This window comes from Myotis lucifugus, unplaced genomic scaffold, assembly GCF_000147115.1.
Source record: "Myotis lucifugus unplaced genomic scaffold, Myoluc2.0 scaffold_138, whole genome shotgun sequence".
Lineage (NCBI taxonomy): Eukaryota > Metazoa > Chordata > Mammalia > Chiroptera > Vespertilionidae > Myotis > Myotis lucifugus.
This window is the reverse complement of record NW_005871186.1, coordinates 1,038,014-1,056,300: the sequence shown is the minus strand read 5'-3', so window position 1 is coordinate 1,056,300 and position 18,287 is coordinate 1,038,014. Positions and strand designations below refer to the sequence as shown.

The window sequence follows — 18,287 nt, the reverse complement described above, 5'->3', positions numbered from 1 at the left end:
AAGAGAAATAGGGAGATTAAGAAGTGTGGATTCTACAGGTCACCAAATCTTCCAGCCTAGCTAGCTGTACAGGCAGCATATTCTCTCTTTGGGGTCACTGTAGGATCTAAGGATTGTAGAGCAACTAATTAGGCCATTTTGTCTATCCAGCAACTGGCTCTGCTCTAGGGTATTTAACTTCTAATTGTGGTTACACCTTTTTTTATTTTCTCTAAATGAATCCACTACATCAATAACCCCTTTAAAGAAAGGTTTAAAATTAACAACAGCAGGAAACAAATTCTCTAAATCTTCTAAATTACAATATCCACAGTCCATTTTGATGAAATTCAGCCCCACTTCTTTCAAACAATAGGTCCCATCAGAGAATAACCTCTCAGGACCAGCATTCCCTGTGACTGTGTTTCAGGAGAAAGCTTCTAGTGCCTACTTCTCATTAAATAGCTAGTTCATGTTTGTTCACTCAGCTGTGACTACAAGTACACAGTAGTCACTATAATTTAGGTGCTAAAAAGGATTTCCACTCCTGCCCTAGTTTTGTTTTGTTTTTGTTTTTTACTGATTTTTAGAGAGGGGAAAGGGAGGAGGAGAGGAAGAGAGATGATGTATGAGAGAAACATCAGTGGGTTACTTCTCGTACACACTCCCCTCCTCCTGTATGCGCCACCACTGGGGAACAAACCTGCAACCTGGGCATGTGCCCTGACTGGGAATCGAACTGGCAACCTTTCAGTGCACAGGATGACACTCCAACCAACTGACCCACACCAACCAGGACTGCCCCTAGTTTAATAGACAAGCAGCATAGAACAACAGATACTTCCCCATCAAATCTCATTAGGCCTACCTGTTCCAAACCTTGAACTCTTAGTATCTAACTTTTCAGTATAAAAACAAGGAAAACAAGCCCTTAGAGCAGGTGTGGGGAACCTTTTTTCTGCCAAGGGCCACTTGGATATTTATTAACATCATTCTCAGGCTATACAAAATTATCAGCTTAAAAATTAGCCTGCTATATTTGGTCAAACATTTAATTTACTCACCCCTAATGCCTTGGCAGGGCCAGACCAAATGATTTCACAGGCCTTATACGGCCCTCAGGCCAGACATTCCCCACCCATGCTATAGATGGTGAAAACTCTGATCCTCTTCCAAAGTTATTCCTGCTTTGATAAAAACATGTGAACAGCCTGCTCTTGGATTTGCTTTGTCTTGATCCTGTATATGATGGGATTCAGCATAGGTGGAACCAGAATGGAGACATTAGCAAGCAAAATTCGGATATGAGGAGGAATGCAGCATCCAAACTGCTGAGTAAGAATAGTGAAGATGGCAAGCCCATAAAAGATGATGATGCAGACATGGAAACCACATGTTTTGAGAGCTTTCTGAGGAGCATCTTAGGAAGACATGTGGAAGACAGCATGGAGAATCAGCGCATGGAAAACAAAAATTAAAGGGCATCTAAAACCACTGTTGCTATTATTACAAAAAGTCCATAACTGCCTTAGAGTAAGGAAGAGAATTATAAGTGATCACAGTAACTTAGAAGAATCTGGGACCAGGCTGCTAACACCTTATTTTACTTACTAGCTATCAACAAGACCACCATTTCCAGTAACAGATTCCAGGGTACTACAACCAGCCTAATTTAAATGCATCCGAGCCCTAGTTGGTTTGGCTCAGTGGATAGAGCATCAGCCTGCGGACTGAAGAGTCCCAGATTTGATTCCAATCAGGAGCACACGCCAGAGTTGTGGACTTGGTCCCCAGTGGGGAGTGTGTGGGAGGCAACCAATCAATGATTCTCCCTCATCACTGATGTTTCTATCTCTCTCTCCCTCTTCCTTCCTCTCTGAAATCAATAAAAATATATTTTTTAAAAATAATAAAATCAATGCATTCGAGGTGCTTAAAAATTTTCAAGGTTACTTCTGAACCATAAATACATAATGTTTAAAGTATATTTATAAAATAACTCATCTCTTGTACTTAGGAAACTACTTGTTGTGTGCAAATTATTGTTAATGTTAACTCAGTAGAATTAAGCCAAAAGGCATGATTAGTAGTGGTCACAATTTTTCAGTGTAATAAATAATACACACATTTTACTCCTTAAAATAAAATACATTCAATATAGCCCCTCTAGCCCTAGCCAGTTTTGCTCAGTGGAGAGAGCACTGGCCTGCGGACTGAAGGGTTCCAGACAAGGGCATGTACCTCGGTTGTAGGCTCCTCCCTGGCCCAGGCCCTGATCAGGCATGTGCAGGAGGCAACCAATCGATGTGTTTTTCTCACATCAATATTTCTCTCTGTCTTTCCCTCTCTCTTCCACTCTCTCTAAAAATCAATGGGGAAAAAAATATCCTCAGATGATGGGGAAAAAAATATCCTCAGATGAGGATTATAAAAAACAAACAAAGATAGCCCCTCTGCTTTGACAGTCCCTTCCCACCCCACCACACATCCCTACCCTTTTTCAAACCTAAACTACTGACTAAATAAATAAATAAAATAAATGAAGACATGATATATCATTTCTCCTATAAAAAATTGGAGCTACCAAAACATCTGCTTCAGCCATGCCACCTGGAAGTAATCCTGATAGAATCTGGCATGCTGATGAGCAGTGGCTGCTGCAGCCTTAAGAACTTGTGGCTGTGAGTCTTCTGGAGATGGGACTTCAGAACAATGGCTCCACAACTACAATGTCCTACAGCAACACGTTCCAAACCTTTCTTGGTCCTCAACACATCTGTGATTTGGGAGGACTATCATGATAAAGGCTAATTTTCTCTACTATTTAATTACCTTGACCTAGAAGCAAGCACATACACAGTGAGTATAACCGAAGTGACACTTTTCAAAACAAACATTTCCCGTATTATTAAATCAAATGAAAACTGTAATCAAAATAGTCTCTTTAGGAAGCTATTTATTTATTTTAACATATTACCACTGCTAGAAATATTTACTAAAAAAAATACACAAAAAACACCCTAACCAGTTTGGCTCAGTGGATAGAGCATCGGCCTGCGGACTGAAGGGTCCCAGGTTCGATTCCGGTCAAGGGCATGTTCCTTGGTTGTGGGCACATGCCCAGTAGGAAGTGTGCAGGAGGCAGCTGATCAGTTTCTCTCTCATCGATGTTTCAACTCTCTATCCCCCTCCCTTCCTCTCTGTAAAAAAATCAAAAATATATTTTAAAAATATTTATGAAACACTCCTTGGGAACTGCCTTTAAAACATACTCCATGTGAGACAGACACAAAAAGTGTCACACACCCCATTCACCAAAACAGGTATTGCCTTGTTTGACTCGCACAGTATCTTCTGGCTGTTTCTAAAAATTAAATCCACCAAGCAAGAGTAAAGATTTGTTACTTTTGAGGATATTCAAAAAAATGGCTTAGAAGCCAAAAATGTTCTGAGCACTGACAGCATCACCAGAATAAACGTAAAAGTTGAGAACACAATTACTTTGAGGGGGCCAAACTTAAAAATACTATAACTGTTCCACAATTACAATGAAAGGGAAAAGATATGTGCAATATATCCCATGTGTTAAAAGTAAATTATTTTATTACTTTACAATCACACATTATATAATCATAAATTTTGGCTGGAAGAAATCTTCTAGATCATATCATCCAAACTGTTCATTTTTACATATGAGAAAACTCTAGTTTTCCACCAAGGTTAGGCAATTTTTCTCTGGTCACACAGCTGATTAGTAACAGTCAGAACTAGAAATCCAGTCACCCTGACTCTCACCATAACCTACACATCCCAATCCATACACCTCTCCCCTTCCCTGTTCCTCACTGTTTTCTTTCAAAGGGAAAGGAGATCCCTGGGGGCACTAAAACACACCAAGAATGGTTCTGAAACCCAGCAGCTGAGAAACAATGGTTTATGACCAGGACCTCGGTGCAGTTGCCTTAGGGGTATGAGCCACTGTTCAGTTCACAGGAGTTCTGGGTACTCTATCTCAGACTAGGGATCGGTGAAACCTTTGGACACTCCCCCCACAGATAGGAGAATATGTTTATTAAACCTCTTGCCTACCTCTCTGCAGTAACCCATTTGCCTCAAGTAACTGAAAGAAGGTTACTATGAAGAATCCAGAACAGAGCAGGGGGAGTATGTAGTAGAGTTCCTGTTCAAGAAAAAGCTGACCTATGAAAAAGCAGAGGGCAGGAACCATCTTGACTTACCTCCTAGTGGAGCTTCCGCACGCTCGCAAGAAAGTGATTCCTGGCTGTCTGGCTTAGAATTAGCCTTTACCCAGAGAAGGGGCAAAGGGACAGGAAGGCTTGTTCATTCCCCCATTCCACCCACTGTTGGTCAGCTCAGTCTCACATCATCCCAGGCAGCCCCAGCGTTCTGCAGCTCAGACAGCAACCGGAAGGGAAGCCACACAGCCCAGGTCAATGGGGTGAGTCAGTGGCAAAGCAGGAAGAGTCACTGGGGCAGAAATTCTGGCCTCCTCTGGCAAGATTGACAAACCACACCCACCCCTGGTCAACACTTGGGAGGCCCTGCCCTATTAGAATTCTGGTCTATGAAGCAGGAAAGGTCCCTGTTCAGGAGACTCCATACCATCCTCATTTCTAGGGTGTTTCTCCTAACAAAAACTTGCCATGGTTTTCTTCTGCCTAAAGCACCACATCTAAATTCTTTGGCTTAATTTTCCAAGTTCTCCATTACATGGCCTCAAGTCATTTATTCAACCTTATTTCCCACTATTCCAGTGTACACTCTGAACTAATTAAGCCAGTCTTCCCACTTCTCTTGGCATGAGCCAAGCCCTTTCTCATTTCCATGCCTTCTGTTATCCAGCAGTGTTAAATTCAAACACCTTCAGGACTTAGGCAGGTAACAGAAATAAATACTCCAATGAAGCATATGGCAGAACAACACAGTGCTGCCCCCACCTAAAGGAAATTAAATATTTTAATTCAAATACTTATGTAATATTTCACTGTGAGCATTGCAATCACATTTTAAGTAGTTATCAATACTCTTTCTAGCTTTCAAGTGAGGAAACTTCCCCCACGTTAGACAGCTGGCAAAATGCTGGGAATTCTCTAGGCCTGTCTGAAGCAAGAGCTCTAAACTATTAGGCTTCCAAATAGTACAAACACTATGGCAAATACACAGCTTTAAACTCTGAAGAAGAAATTCCGTTTTCATGATATATGACCTTAAAAGTGGGATGGGAAGCCCAAAGAGTGGCTTATCTAACCATATTGCAACTACCTCAAACTCTGTCCACCTGCCTGCCAAAGTCATCCCTAGTTACTCCAGGTCCTACTGAGTTCCCTCTTAATTCCCATACGGCTTACAGATTAGACAGCACAATCGAATACTAAATTATACACTGTCATGCAAAACTGAATACTGATTCCATGTGTTTCTTAGCTTCACTAATCAAACTACTGTATTAATCTAATTAGCTCTACCAAAAAGGTTTAGCCTGAATCTAATCAAGAGGAAACAATCATACAAACCCAAATTAAGAGACATTCTGCAAAAAACTAACTTGAAGTCTTCAAAAATGTCAATGCTATGATAAACAAAAAGGTATTTAAGAGTAAGAGATTAAACTGTTCAAGGTTAAAGGAGAGTAGAGGCATGACAAAAATCTTTTTTTTAAAATATATTTTATTGATTTTTTACAGAGAGGAAGGGAGAGGGATAGAGAGTCAGAAACATAGATGAGAGAGAAACATCGATCAGCTGCCTCCTGCACGCCCCCTACTGGGGATGTGCGGCAACCAAGGTACATGCCCTTGACTGGAATCGAACCTAGAACCCTTCAGTCCGCAGGCCGACGCTCTATCCACTGAGCCAAACCGGTCCACTGAGCCAAACCGGTCAGGGCGGCATGACAAAATCTTGACAACTGATCCTTCAATCAAAGCTGAATTGGAAAAAAAATCTATGAAAGACATCATTAGGAAAACTTGAGAAATCTAAACAATTACTATATATTGTATGTATTGACTCAGTATTAAATTTCCTTGGGTGCTAATTGTATTGTGGTTATATAGAAGATATTTTGGTTTTTAGGAAATAGTTACTGAAATGCTTAGGACGAAGTAACATGATATTCATATCTAACAGTCAAAAGGTTCATAAAATGAAGGATAGAGAGCAAATTTGGCAAAATGTTAACAATTGGTGAATCTAGGTGAAGAGTATGTATGTTACATTATTTTTGTAAATTATCAGTATATTTAAACATACATGAGTATATAAATATTTGTATGTTATTCCTATAAAGTCTCTGTAGTTTTGAACAGCTGTTGAGGAGGGAAATCCTGTACTATATAACTCTCTACATAGTCATCTCTGTGAGAGATATAATAGGCACTCATTACATTACATAGTTGCTCACTGTCTAAGGAAACTGGGCTTTGGAAGTCAGCAACTGGACAAAGTCCACTTTGCAACAGTTGATCAGGGGTGCAGTGGCACACTCTTAGGGAACAAGAGGTTCCCCCAAACTTACATCGTCACACCACGGGAAAGAGAGAAAAGAAGGCAATCAAAGCTATTATTACCTCACCTCATCACTGAGGTCACTTGACAAATGACCACTTACAGGGCAGAAAGCAATTGCTACCCACACACAGGACCAAGAGCTGGGATCACAAACACCTGACAGCCTGTAAAACAAGTGTCTCTGGCCAGTCACAGGAAAGTACCCAAGTGGTCAAATATGCCTGAAACATATGCAGTCTTTACTCCTCACCACATAAACCAGTCCTCAGCTACAATAGGCAGAAGAAATCCACAAGGCTAAATCAATGGCATTTCCTGCACTGGCTTCAAAGACATTGGCCCTGAAATAGGACAGAAAGGGCAGCTGCCACAGCTACTAACAGAGGTCTCAACCCAGGAGCATGCCGTGCAATATGCCCTCTCTCCCTTCTACAACTAGATCATTTTACTTCAACCAAGTGGTCCCTTATTAGGATGAATGACTACCCAATGGCTAACCCTTAACCTTGACTCTCTCCTTCCTTCACTGACAGCCTAGATCAGTGATGGCGAACCTTTTGAGCTCAGCATGTCAGCATTTTGAAAAACCCTAACTTAACTCTGGTGCCGTGTCACATATAGAAATTTTTTGATATCTGCAACCATAGTAAAACAAAGACTTATATTTTTGATATTTATTTTATATATTTAAATGCCATTTAACAAAGAAAAATCAACCAAAAAATGAGTTCGCGTGTCATAGGTTCGCCATCACTGGCCTAGATACTGCCCTTGCCAGGTAAGTCCTCCCTTAATTTAGCAGAAGGAATAGTCAAAACTATTTCCCCCAAACCTTCATTAATTGGACTAAGAGCTATAGTGGGATAACATCGAGCTTGCTTCTAAAATCTACCATGTTCAGCATTTTTGACCAAAGACAGAATGAAAACATATAAGGCCTGATTGGAATTCTAAACTGTGAAGGACAAGAAATAAAATGTTTTTAGATTTGATCTGGCAAAAAGATCTTAACAGGTTTGGTAGTATCAAAATAACAAGATACAAGTTAACAGGACTAAATATAAATCCCTACATTTCAAATAAAAGAAATCAACCAAACTAACACAGGATAGTGGATACCTGGTATAGCAGGTCATATTAAACCAAAAGGTTGCCTTAGGGGGAAAAAAGGCTGCCTATAATGGGAGGTAGAGGAGAGGCTGTTACTATATATGTATACTCTCAATGAACCATGAATCTGACAGAGCTCCCCAAGACATCAATGCTTATTTTGCTACTCAGGCTCAGATGGAGTGAGCAACCGTGTGTGACCATCTTTGAAAGGCAAAGTCAGAGTACATGCAGAGAAGAATGACAATCTTAGTGAAGGATCTGAAAGTCATACTGTGGCAAATGTGAGGGAAGAACTACATATGTCACACCGGGGAGAACATGAAAATCTTTTTTCAAATACAGGCATTTTTATCACAAAAATGAAGAAAAAAACTTTGTGTCCTCCTCCAAGAAGGCAAAACTAGAACTAGTGAGTGGAAGCTATAGGAAGACAGATTTTGCTTTGACACAGGGAAGTACTTTCAGAATAATAAAGACCTGAAAAATGTGGATTCTGTAACAGAATTCTTGGACTAAAACACCAACTCCACCACTTTACAAACTGTATATGGCTTTGGGTAGATTACTCCATTTCCTTGCCCATTAAAGGGAATAGTAATAATAATACTTACCTCATAGAGCTTTGGGAAGCAATTCATGTAAAATGCTTAGAACAGTGCCTGACTCACAATATATGATGAAAAAAAAAAAGTTAGCTACTGCTATTACTGACTGTAGTATAAGGAACCAGATAACCCAAAAATGTTCCTACTAAATATGGCTGCAAATATAATAATGCTTAGAAAATATAATAAACATCCTTTTAGACTGTGCCAGTAAGTTCTTCTCTCTCAGGCTGACACTTACCCTGTTATGCTCTGCTCTGTGATACTAGGGTTTGGACTCCACCAATTCCATTTCACCTTTGCCAGCTGGGGCTCCTGGTTAGGTTCTGTAAATAGGAGTGCTAAAGGGAAAATGGAAGGCAGGAGGAAGCTACAGAGGACTTCCTCCTGTGGCTTGCTGTTTCTTGACAACAGCTGTTGGGTCTTCCTGGCTCTTTCTAAACTCCCAGAACCAGCTCCATTGTGCCCTTCAGAGGCATCAATACTAGTTGGACAGGGCTCAACCAAACCTGACTCCTCTGGGCCCCTCCTGTGAGCTCCCTGAGACACCAGCAGCACCAGGCAACCCCCTCTCCTCAGAGAATCAGGGCACAGTTAACACCAGATCCCTCCAGACTTCTAGGTTCTGATAACCTCAACTTTTTTCCTCCCTTTGTTTTTCAGTCCTAATAGGTAACTGCTTCATGCAGTTATTATATCAAAAAGTTAGTTTAAGACTCCCTTTTGGCTTTTGCAACCTCCTACAAGAGTTTAAACTAATTCCCTTGACTGAGTTCATTCTATTAAAATAGCTACATGTGTGCCCTGCTGGTGTGGCACAGTGGGTGAGCGTCGACCCAGGAACCAAGAGATCACGGTTAGATTCCCAGTCAGAGCACATGCCCAGGTTGCAGGTTTGGTCCCAGGTGGGGGGTGTGCAGGAAGCAGGCAATCGTGATGTTTCTCTCTCATCAATGTTTCTATCTCTCTATCCCTCTCCCTTCCTCTCTCTCTAAAAATCCTATATAATAAAAGGCTAATATGCAAATTGTCCCCTTGGGTGTTTGACCGACCGGGAGTTCAACCACTCGCTATGATGTGCGCTGACCACCAGGGGGTGGTGCGGAATGAAGGCAGCCGAGGGAAGGAAGGCCCCAATCGGCCCTGATTGCCAGCCAGGCCTAGGGACCCTACCCATGCATGAATTTCGTGCACCAGGCCTCTAGTCAATAATAATTTTTAAAATCTCATAAAATAGCTACATGTGATTTCTGTTTTCTTATTGGATCCTAACTGATAGATAAATTGAGTCAGAAGAAAGTAAGGGAAATCCCAGGAACCAGAAATAAAGAAGCTGAAAACTGTATTAGTGAGCTGATGGCATAACTTTCATAGCAGTATAAGGTATTTATGAACTGTTCATAGTCCAGGAGACAGCTCTTGAGTCCTCAAAAAGCAACTGAGATCCCTGAATAAAGGTTGATACCTACAGTAAAAATAAAGACCAGGGAGTCCAGCCGGTGTGGCTCAGTGGTTGAGTGTCCACCTATGAACCAGTAGGTCATGGTTTGATTCCTGGTCAAGGCACATGTTTGGGTTGCAGGCTCGATCCCAACTGGGGGCATGCAGAAAGCAGTCAATCAAAGATTCTCTCTCATCACTGATGTTTCTCTCTCTCTCCCTCTCCCTTCCTCTATGAAATCAATTTAAAAACAAACAAACATATTTTAAAAAAGATAGATTAGGGAAAATATCTCTCCACAAGGAAATAAGGATTCTTGCCAAGGTTACCTAGCAAAGTGGGAGGAAAAAAATCTAGGAATTCAAAACCATAGGTGTGTACATGAGATGGATTTGAAGTTAAAATTTATACTAAGCTTGAGCCCTGGAAATTTACAGGTAAGAAAAAAATTACACACATTTTGGTCCCAGATTGCCAATAGCCTTGAGTGCCCAACAGAAGTACACACAAAGTTGCTCCAGAAGATATACAAATGGCCAATAATATAGGAAAGATGTTTAACATCATCAGTCATCAGGAAAATGCAAATTAGAACCACAATGAGAAACTACTACACCTCCATGAAAATGGCTCAAACTAAAAAGACTGACAATACCAAGTGTGTTGGTAAGAACATGAAGCAACTGGAACTCTCATACTGCTATGGGAACATAAAATGGTACAACCACTTTGGAAAAATGGTAATTTCTTTAAAAAGTGGACCTTCATCTGCAATATGACCCAGACATTCAATATGAAAAGACAGGAAAATATAGTATATCTACTCAAAAATTTGTACATGGATACCCACAGCAACTTTATTCACAATAGCAAAAAGCGAAAAACAACCCAAAAGTTCAACAACAGTGAACAATAAACAATACTGTATGATATAGCCATACAACAGATTACTGCTTAGCAATAGAAGGTAAATTACTGTTATATGCAACTAAATAGATAAATCTCAAATGCATTATAGTACATAAAAGAAACCAGATTCAAGAGTACATACTGTATGAAAAGAAAAACAGATACAAAACTGTATGATTTGACTTATATAAAATTCTAGAACATGCAAATTAATCTACAGTGGTTTCTGGGGAGTAGGTGAGGAAAAGATGTACTGTAAAGAGGTATGAAGAAACTTTTGGGAGTGATGAAGATGCTCTATAGGCTTGCGGACTGAAGGGTCCCAGGTTCGATTCCGGTCAAGGGCATGTGCCTGGGTTGCGGGCACATCCCCAGTGGGAGATGTGCAGGAGGCAGCTGATCAATGTTTCTAACTCTCTATCTCTCTCCCTTCCTCTCTGTAAAAAATCAATAAAATATTTAAAAAAAAAAAAAAAAAAAAAGAGGTATGAAGAAACTTTTGGGAGTGATGAAGATGCTCTATATCTTTTCTTTTAGTTTCAATTTTTTTATTGTGGTAAAAACAAATTTACCATATTAATATTTTTAATTGAGTTGGGGGAGGGGGAAGGGGAAGAGGAGGGATTTGATGTCCACTTATTTATGCATTCATTGATTGTCTCTTGTATGTGCCCTGACCATGAATGGAACCCTAAACCTTGGCATATCGGGATGACATTCTAACCAACTGAGCTACCTGGCCAGGTCTACCATATTAATATTTTTTAAGTGCACAGTTCAGTGGTATTAAATACCTTCATAATATTGTACAACCATCACCACCATCCATCTCTGTTAATCTTTTCATCTTGTAAAACTGAAATTGTATACCCACTAAATAATAATTCCTCATTCTCCACTCTCCCAGTCCCTGGAAAACACCATTCTATTTTCTAATTCTGTGATTTTTGACTACTCGAGGTAACTCTTATAAGTGGAATTATTCATTTGTACTTTTATGACTGACTTATTTCACTTAATGTAATGTCTTCAAGGTTCATCCATCTTACAGCATATGTCAGAATTTCTTTTCTTTTTTAAGGTTAAATAACATTTCTCTGTATGTATACACCACATTTTGCTTATCTATTCATCAACTGATGGGCACAAGTTGCTTCCATGTTTTAGTTACTGTAAGTAATGTTGCTATGAACATAGGTATACAAATATCTCTTTGAGACTCTGCTTTCAGCTTTGAAAGGGGTATACACCTAGAAGTGGAATTGTGGGATCACATAGATCTAGTTTTAGATTTTGAGGAACCACCATACTGTTGTACACAGTGGCTATTCTATTTTACATTCCCACCAACAGTGCACAAAGGTTCCAATTTCTCTACATCCTAGTAACCATCATAATGGGTATGAGAAAGATCTCACTGTAGTTTTGTTTATTTTGTTAATCCTCACCAGAGGATACTTTTCCGTTAATTTTTTAGAGAAAGTGGAAGGAAGGGGGGGAGAGAAAGAGAGAGAGAAACATCGATGTGAGAGAAACACATGGATTGGTTGCCTCCTGCACACGCCCTGACAGGGGCCAGGGGCCTGCAACCAAGGTACATATCCTTGACTGGAACTCGAACCCGTGACCCTTTGGTGCACAAGCTAACACTCTAACCAGTGAGCAACCAGCAAGGGCTCACTGTAGTTTTTAATTCGTAATTCTCTAATGATTAGTGATATTGAGGATTTTTCATATGCTTATTAGCCATCTATGTATCTTTCTTGGAGAAATGTCTATTAATGTCCTTTGCCATTTTTGAATTAGGTATACAAATATAATAGGCTAATTTTTAAGTTGATAATTTTGTTTGGTTTTTTATTGTTTAGTTTTAGAACTTCTCTATATATTCTGGATATTAATCCCTTATCAGATATATAATTTGCAAATATTACCTCCCATTCTATAGGTTGCCTTTTTATCATGTTGCGTGTCTTTTGATAACACAATTTTTAAAATTTTTTCATAAAGTCCAGTGTGTCTGTTATTTCTTTTGCGGTTTCTGCCTTTGACGTCATATCCAAAATATCATTACCAAATCCAATGTTATGAAGCTTCTATCATATGTTTTAAGAGTTTTATAGTTTTAAGTCTTACAGTTAGGTCTTTGGTCCAATTTAGTTAACTTTTATTTTTTATATATATTTTTATTAATTTCAGGGAGGAAGGAAGAGGGAGAGAGAGATAGAAACATCAATGATGAGAGAAAATCATCAATTGGCTGCCTCCTGCATGCTCCCCACTGGGGATCGAGCCCACAACCTGGGCATGTGCCCTTGACTAGAATCGAACCTGAGACCCTTGAGTCTATAGGTTGACACTTTATACACTGAGCCAAACCGGCTAGAGCTAGTTAACTTTTATATATGGTGTTAGGTGAGGGTCCAACTTTATTCTTTTCCATGTGAATATCCAGTTTTCCCAGCACTATTTGTTGAAAAAACTGTCCTTTCCCCACTGAAGGTCTTGAAACCCTTGTCAAAAATCATTTGACCATATTTTAGAGCAGGTGGGGAACATTCGGGCCATGGGCCACATAAGGCCCATGAAATCATTTGGTCTGGCCCTGCCAAGGCATTAAGGGTGGGTAAATTAAGTATTTCACCAAATATAGCAGGCTAATTTTTAAGTTGATAATTTTGTATGGCCCACAAATAATGTTACAAATATCTAAATAGCCCTTGGTAGAAAAAAAGATTTCCCCACCCCTGTTTTAGAGGGTTTATTTCTGGGTTCTCTATTTTCTTTCATTGTTCAATATGTCTGTTTTTATACTAGTACCACGCAGTTTTAACTATTGCTACTTTATAGTAAGTTTTGAAATCAGGGATTGTGAGTCCTCCAGCTTTGTTCTTTTTCAATGTGTTCGCTATTTGGGGTATGTTGAGATTTCATATAAATTTTAGGTATGGGTTTTCTACAAAAAAAAAAAAAAAAAAAAAAAAAAAAAAACCCTGCTAGGATTTTGATAGGGATTGGTTTGATACCACCAGCATCAGGCAACACCCTCTCCTCAGAGAATCAGGACGCAGCTAACAAATAAGAGTGCTGTAGGTAGTATTGACATCTTAATAATATATATCTTTCAATTCATGAACATAAAATGTACTTCTATTTGTCGTCTTTAATTTCAGCAATGTTTTGGAGTTTTCACTATATAAATCTTTCACCTTTTTGGTTAATTTCTAGATATTTATTATTTCTTATGCTATTGGAAATGGAATTGTTCATGTAATTTCATTTTCAGATTGTTCATTGTTAGTGTACAGAAATGCAACTGATTTTTGTGTTTTGACACTGTATCCTGCTACTTGGCTGAATTTATTAGTTCTAGCAGTTTTTTTGTGGAATCTTCAGAGTTTTCTGTATATAAGATCATATAATATGTGAACAGAGATCATTTTACTTCTTCCTTTCCAATTTCGATGCCTTTTCTTTCTTTTTCGGGCCTAAATTGATATGGCTAGATTTTTCAGTACAATTAGTGATAGCTTTAAAGAATTTTTGCAACTTCATAAATTCCCCATTGCTTGTTGTAAGACTTACTAGTAACTTGGATTTTGTTTTTCAGTCTTTGCAGTTTACCAAGCAATCTTAACTATTGAAGGCAGTGCCTTCTTATAGGTGTACATCTTTGTCAAAACTCTTTTTCCTTTAAAGTTAATTTACATAAATTACACCTAAGCAAAGCTGATTTTTAAAAAAAACAAAAAAAAAAAACTACTCTTGGGCCCTGACCGGTTTGGCTCAGTGGATAGAGCGTCAGCCTGCGGACTGAAGGGTCCCGGGTTTGATTCCAGTCAAGGGCATGTACTTTGGTTGCGGGCACATCCCAAGTGGGAGGTGTGCAGGAGTCAGCTGGTCGATGTTTCTCTCTCTCATCGATGTTTCTAACTCTCTATCCCTCTCCCTTCCTCTCTGTAAAAAATCAATAAAATATATATTTTTTAAAAAACTACTCTTGGGAGAACTGACCTCAACACACACTACATAAAATTATCGTAGATGCTGCACCTCTGAATACGAGCTTACCACAATTACAAAATACTTGAGGAAATAATTTATCATGAGCAAGCGTTGGTTACAACAAATGGCAGGATTATAACCCTAAAAAATTTAGATAATTGAACAATATGACAGAGACTATAATTTAAATTTATTTTAAATTATTATAACATAAAATGAATTAAAAACAAAGATACCATAAAAAACAGGTAGATTTGAAAATGAACCAAAGAATATGTCTAAAAATAAAAATAAGAACTCAAAAAACAAATTAAATCTAGCTGAAGAGTAAATCAGCATGCAAAGATAAAGGTTATAGAAATAAAGAGATGAAAATTATGAAAGAGTAAGAGATGTGGAGGACAGAATAAGGAGGTTTAATGTAAGTTAAATATGAGAGGCACTGCCCTGACCGGTTTGGCTCAGTGGATAGAGCGTCGGCCTGCGGACTCAAGGGTCCCGGGTTCGATTCCGGTCAAGGGCATGTGCTTTGGTTGCGGGCATATCCCCAGTGGGGAGTGTGCGGGAGGCAGCTGATCGATGTTTCTCTCTCATCGATGTTTCTGACTCTCTATCCCTCTCCCTTCCTCTCTGTAAAAAATCAATAAAATATATTTTTAAAAAAAAATATGAGAGGCACTATTTAAAGAGATAATGATGGGGAATTTTTACAAAACTGATGAAAGATATGAAAACTCAGGTTGAAGAATCACTATAAACTTCCAATAGGATAAAATTAAATCCACACCCTGTATTGAAACTACAGAACACAAATGACAAAAAAAAAAAATCTTTTAAATAATCAGAAAGAAAGGCAAGTTACCTACAATGAAGTAATAAATTGTCAGCATAGTTTTCAAGAGTAAAAGCCAGAATTTCAGTGGAATAACATTTTCAAAGTGCTCAGAGAAAATAATTGGAAACCTAATACCCAGCTAAATTATCAATCAAGAATGAAGAGGAAGTAAAGATATATTCCAACAATGAGTGTTTATCACCAACAGACCCTCATCAAAGAAAACACATGAAGGTCATATCTATCTGTCTGACACAAAAGAAATAAATAACTCGCAACAAAGAGTGGTGAAAAAAATAAAATAAATGTAGCCCTAGCCAGTGTGGCTCAGTTGGTTGAGCATCATCCCATGCACCAAAAGGTCACCGGTTTGATTCCCAGTAAGGGCACATGCCCTGGGTTGAAGGCTCGATCTCCAGTAGGGGGTGTGCAGGAGGCAGCCAATTGATGTCTGTTTCATCAATGTTTCTCTCTCTCCCTCTCCCTTTTTCTCTAAAAAAAAAAAAAAAAAAAAAATCAATAAAAACATTTAAAAAATAAAACCAGAAAAGAAGAAAAAAAAGAGTAAATATATACTGGTAAAATGAATCACTGACAGCACAAAACAATAATTATTACTAATTAGAATTGTTCAACATTGGTGTTGACTGCCTTTGGGAACACCTACTTTCATTTATGGAAGTGCTTATTTTTTATATAGATAATACCTTTTAATATTTTTCATGTACAGCAGGCAAGAGGCTGAAATAAATGACCCCTAAGATACCTACTGACCATAGATAGGGTTTTATCAATTAGACACAAAACATTCCCTCAGCAGCTCTGTTTGGCCATCTGAGGCAGGGCTTTGTCCCTATCCTAACAGTTCTAGAACTCCAGTCTTACTTCTTAGGCATTCTTCCCACTCCCATATTCCATAAATAAATAAAAACAAAAGACATTCTAAATAGAAATGTTTCTTATGTGAGCTTTGGGACAATATCTTTTAGTTTGGGGGGAGTGGAGCTTTTGGCTTTAGATTAAGATTCATCATTTGCTTCCACTTGGGCCTCCTAAGTAACGTGCCTCTTCCTCTACAAGAGGCAATAAATACCACGCTGGAACAGAAAAAGAGGGAACGCACTCTCATCCCTGCTGACTGAAAGCTCCTTGATGTGACCTGAACATTCCCTCCAGATTCCCATCTATTCACCACAGTACAGATCTCCACAATTCCCTTACCATCGAAGGTTTCTGCCCACACACACAGTTACACATTTGACAACCCATAACTTTGGCAACACAAGACTAGGCAACAGACACCAGAGAGCAAAGCATGCATTAAAGCAGGTAAGTATTATAACATTGTCAGAAAGCAGTTCCATTCCAGGCAAGAGGAGAGCATAATACAGAGGTCCAAACGCGACTGAATGAAGATGGAAAGGCCAGGCTCCTATCCCCTTTCGGCCCCAAAAAGCTCATTCATTTCAAAGTAAGTAATGACCATGCCAACGTTTCGTATCGCATAGGCATGAGCATACCAGGACAGAAGACACTACCTTAGCTGGGTATTAGGTTTCCAATGATTTTCTCTGAGCACTTTGAAAATGTTATTCCACTGAAATTCTGGCTTTTACTCTTGAAAACTATGCTGACAATTTGTTACTTCATTGTAGGTAACTTGCCTTTCTTTCTGATTATTTAAAAGATTTTTTTTTTTGTCATTTGTGTTCTGTAGTTTCAATACAGGGTGTGGATTTAATTTTATCCTATTGGAAGTTTATAGTGATTCTTCAACCTGAGTTTTCATATCTTTCATCAGTTTTGTAAAAACCCCCCATCATTATCTCTTTAAATAGTGCCTCTCACTACATGTTGACAGAAGGACAACATGCAGACACTCTGAGGACGCGGATGAACACTGCTGCCCCGGGGTGAAGTGAGAGGCGCCCAGAGGGCTCCTTCCCACCCACAGCCTTCACGCGGCCACTGCAGTCACAAATCTGCACTCTCCAACACGCTTCCACCAAACACCGTACCTGCCTTGACCCTTAAAACCGCCCCAGGAAGTAGGAAACGCAGGTAAATTCGCTGTTTACATACATGAGAAGTGAGGCTTAAAATAAAGTGGCTGGTCCAAGACAACCTGCACCCCCACACAAGCCTCTTTCCTCCCCTCCCGTCCTCATTGAGGCCCAGCCCCCCAAACCCCGGCACAGCCCACCACGCACTAGCTAGGTAACCCTGGCCGAGCTAAACCTCAGATTTCCCCATCTGTAATACACTATAAGGTTGTTAGGAATATTTCTTAAATGACCCATCTAAAGGGTGTGGCGCAGTGTCTGGCACGTAGTTGCTCAGAAATGTTCATCCCTACTACGTATTACTAATAACAATAGGCAAAGACTTCCCATTACAAGACCCCCCCTCGTCACAAGCACTTGAGAAACCTGCATTTCCCCCGCCCCCCACCTTCACCCACAAGATCGCCCTCAGGCGTCATTTTACAGACACGCCCCCAAACAGGCCGCCCGGCACCTCCCCCGCCGACAGACACCCCTCCTCACAAACCTTACCCCGGAGAGATTCTCCTCCACCAGACTCCGTTCCGAAAGAGGCCTTCAGCTCGCACCCGCCTCTCCAGCAACCCCTCCAGACCTGGGCATTCCTGGGGGCCCCGAGGCTGAACGCCAGCCGCGGCCCGCGCCGGTTACCGGGCCGCGCGCTCCCGCCGGCCTCCGCTTCCTCCGGATCGAGTTCGACGCGGGCTCGCGCCAGCCCTGTGAGCGCACAGTTAGTTTAAACGCTGGCTCCGCCCCCTCGCACGGAGCTCTGATAGGCTCCGGGGGCTGGTGTGCTCGCCGGGGCACGCTTGAGGACCCGGGAAAAG

General features: G+C 40.0%; 1 protein-coding gene across 1 annotated transcript in view; it reads right to left on the bottom strand.

Moving 5' to 3' along the window:
• The window catches only part of NUMA1 (nuclear mitotic apparatus protein 1), an 84,516-nt gene extending 66,249 nt beyond the window's left edge, over window positions 1-18,267 (bottom strand). Inside the window, exon 1 of the mRNA XM_023758718.1 lies at window positions 17,974-18,267. The gene's annotated coding sequence lies outside the window, so the exon portion shown is untranslated. The remainder of the gene's footprint in view (window positions 1-17,973) is intronic.
• Between the last annotated feature and the right edge of the window lie 20 nt (window positions 18,268-18,287).